General features: G+C 36.7%; 1 pseudogene; it reads left to right on the plus strand.

The window, feature by feature from the left end:
- Positions 1–1,153: 1,153 nt before the first annotated feature.
- Positions 1,154–3,111, plus strand: LOC114262689 (epi-neemfruitin B 7-O-acetyltransferse L7AT pseudogene; annotated as a pseudogene).
- The last annotated feature ends 927 nt before the right edge of the window (positions 3,112–4,038 follow it).

Raw genomic sequence — 4,038 nt, forward strand, 5'->3', positions numbered from 1 at the left:
CAAGTCTCGCCTCAAATTTGGGTTTGAGTTTTCTCCTCAACCGTATGTCGGAATCAGGCCCATAACATACCGTTTCGAAGGTATCGAAACAAGGATTCCAAATATGTAATTTTCATAACATAAAAACAAAGCATGTAAGACCAACATGCAGTAAAATTTATGAAAAATTAAATATAAATCTCCATTTTTCTCAAAATTTGACCGTTAGAATTTTATGAAATTTAGCAGATATATTCTACATGAAATATACTACAACATATGTAAATTTTAGGTTGATCAGAGAAAGTTTAGAAAAATATTAATTTTTTCATGCATATATCGTGTATATATTTATATAAAATTATACACCTATTTTAATGCATAAAAATAAGCACGAAAATACGCATTAAAGTTCTGATACCAATGTAAAACAAGCATAATGCAGCAAGTAAAAATTATCAGAACATACCTTAGGTGATAGAACCTGAAGCGAAGAATCTTTGGGGTAAATCGTGTGCTTTATAAATGCGAACAACGAACACCCAGCAGTGGAGTGATACCACAATATGAGTATCACCCACACAAGTTACAGTGCAAAAAGCTCAATCGTTATTTTAATGGGAGAGAGTTAGTATGGGAAAAAATATACGTTATTTGATTCATCCCATATCCCATATATCGTATCAGATATATAGGCTAAGTATATCATCTATCCATATCAGTTGATATGATAGATATAGATATCATGAGTGGGTTATCCAAATAGGTTTTGAATTCAAATTCAAACTTACATGGATAAGGTTCAAAAGGGTGATGGGTCATGCCACATGGGCGTCCAATTTCTAACATTTATCATGATGCAAATTATTTGGAAATTTACAAGAATTAAAAAAGGATCAAGGGAAAATATGAAATTTCAATCTCGCATCTTTATGATAGGTAAGAATATTTTTTTACTTGCAAATGTGAGCTTCATTTTTTTAGATATCTATAAAATTAGAGGATCCATGTGTCCAAATTGGGTATAAGTGTCGGACAAATATCTTACACCGTTACCCATGTCAGCTCTTGGAGGACACAGTTACTATGGAAAAAATAGAAGAGTTCATATAACACTGCCCAAAAATAGTTTTCGAAAAACAATTCATTAAATAAGTTCAGTGGATGGGACCTTACTGAGAATGTCTTGAAACTAATCTAAAGATTCTCAACTACTATATGTTAAGATTGGAATGGGACTGCTTCCAATGTGTACAAATTCAAGTAATCATGCACCTTGTCTAGAAGGATTCCTTTCTTTAAAAATACAAACAAGACAAATTCCAAAGCATCTAAAAGAGATCTGGATCTTATTGCACTTGAGTGTGTGCATTGTGTGCATATATATAAACATTTATCAGATCTAACCAGCTGTACTTCCATGAACTTCAAACCTGATATCAAATGATGATGGAAGTTAAAGTTATTCCCAGAGAGAGCATCAAGCCATCTTCACTAACACCCCAATCACCTTAGAACCTTCACGCTCTTCCTCTTGGACCAACTCATTCCTGCTCCTTATGCTCCGCTTGTGTTCTTTTATCCTATTGAGGATGGTGATACCAATCTCCAAGTCCTGAAAAGATTACAAGTGTTGAAGAAATCACTATCTGAAACCTTAACTCACTTATACCCACTCGCAGAAAAGATTGAAGATGACCTCACCATCAACTACAATGATGTAGGGGCTCAGTACGTGGAGGCTGAAGTTGATTGTCGCCTTGCTGACTTTCTATCCCAGCCAGATCTCCAGGTGATACATCTATTCCTTCCATGCGAAACCAGTTTCAAGGGGTCAGTAGCAGGAGCTCCTGTGACTAACATTCAAGTAAACATATTTGAATGTGGTGGGATTGCTATTAGACTGTGCATTTCATATAAAATCCTTGATGGGGCTGCACTGAGCACCTTTGTGAAAGGCTGGTCTGCCATAGCTTGTGGGTCTAAAGAAGTTGTATACCCTGATTTCATTGCAACTTCCCTCTTCCCCACAAATGATTTGTGGCTTAGAGATTCATCAATTGTCATGTGGGGTTCCTTATTCAAGATAGGAAAGTGTACCACAAGGAGATTTGCATTTGATGCCTCGGCTATAACTACCTTCAAGGTGAAAACAGCCAACAATTCTGTACAGAACCCAACACAAGTTGAGGCTGTCTTTGCTTTCATATGGAAGTGTGCTATGGCGGCCTTAGAAGAAACTCGTGGTTTCTCAAAGCCTTCTCTGCTAAGCCATGAAGTGAATTTGGAAAGGAGAAGTATGCTGCCCTTGACGGAACATTCAATTGGAAACCTCATTTGGATAGCAAGTGCGCAATGCACAGCTAGGCATGATCAGCTGGGATTAAAGGGCTTGGTGGGTCAGGTGAGGGAAGGAATATCAAAAATTAACAATGACTTTATAAAGAAACTACGAGGCAATGAACGGTTTAACGTGATCTGCCAATCTCTCAAGATGATAGAAGGACCGGGCTCCAAAGATGGAGGAGTGGATTATTTTGGCTTCACAAGCTGGTGTAAGCTTGGTTTCTATGAGGCTGATTTTGGGTAGGGAAAACCTCTATGTGTTAGTGGTGTTGGTTGTTCAGGGGGTTCAGTGTTCTTGAACCTTAACATTTTGATGGAAACAAGAAGTGGCGATGGAATAGAAGCATGGGTAACCTTGGATGAACAAGAAATGGCTATATTAGAACATGACACAGAGCTCCTGACATTTACTTCGCTGGATCCAAGTCCTCTAAGACTTGGTAATGCTATTTTTTTTTATTAGCAACAGAAAAGTTAAATTTTATTAAGGCTCATGACCAAAAAGAAGAGAGGATAAGGCATCCTCAACAAGGAAAAAGAAAAAAATACATCCAAAAAGACAACCGAACCAAAAGATAACCAACTACAAACTATACAAAACAAACTGACACCCAATCTGAAGCAATCAAAAAAAGAGGATCCCTCGGAACACAAGACTCGCCGAGGCCCAAAAAGACACCAAATATCTTACTCTGTCCCATGAATAATCTATGCCTAGTTCCCCCTTGAAGATACGCCTATTCCTCTCCAACCAAATGACCCAGGAGATTGCAAAGACTACACAACTCCAAAGAACTTTAGCCCTTTTCGACCTTCCAAAAACTTGAAAATCAAATAATAGCATTTGAGCAACTCCTTTAGGAGCTACCCACTGTACATTGCCCAAACCAAACACCTTATTCCACAAAAACCCTACCATCGAATAATGCAAAAAAAGATGATCCAAAGATTCTCCACTTTTGCAACACATTAGTTAAACACAAATTTGGTGGTCGTTGAACACACCAAATATAAATTACAAAACTATACCAAATTCTATCAGAATAATGGCAAATCCAGGTATCGATTCACAGGGACAATTGTGAAATTAAACTAATTTAATCGCTAAATTCCTAAATCAATTTTGGTTAAAAAGATTTGAGGATGCCATGACTAAACAAGAATTATGAACTTGAATAATTAAATTGAATATTAAAATTAGGTTTGAGATATTAATTTTTGGGAAAAATCCTAGGGTAAAGAATTCACCACTAACCACATGAACGAGATTTAAAATCGGCCATCAATTGCAATCCGGTTTGAAATAACCAATATTTCACAACTACAAGTTTGAAATATTGATCAAGAGGGTTGTCGCATTCAATGTACAGGCTCGAATCATCCCGAGTAGTACAAGTCGTTTGCTCTAAACTATGGTAGCAACACAACTCGTCTTTCATAGCATGACTCGTCTCGTACTTTGAATACAAACACAAAGAAAACTAATGTATGGAAAGCATTAAAAAAATCATAGAGAGTAAAATGCTTGAAGAGATGAAAGAAACAATTATTAAAAACTTCTAAATCATCCATACATCCATTCAAACCAATTCACAATTAAAGCTTATGAAAAATCCTATTACATGGCTAGGGTTTCATCAAAACCCTAGAAAAGACGACTAGCCACTCATAGAGGAGTGGGAAGAGGAAGAAGATGAGGAAGAAACCCCCATG

The sequence above is a fragment of the Camellia sinensis genome, chromosome 6 (assembly GCF_055761805.1).
Source record: "Camellia sinensis isolate YWXY chromosome 6, ASM5576180v1, whole genome shotgun sequence".
In the NCBI taxonomy this organism is placed as follows: Eukaryota; Viridiplantae; Streptophyta; class Magnoliopsida; order Ericales; family Theaceae; genus Camellia; species Camellia sinensis.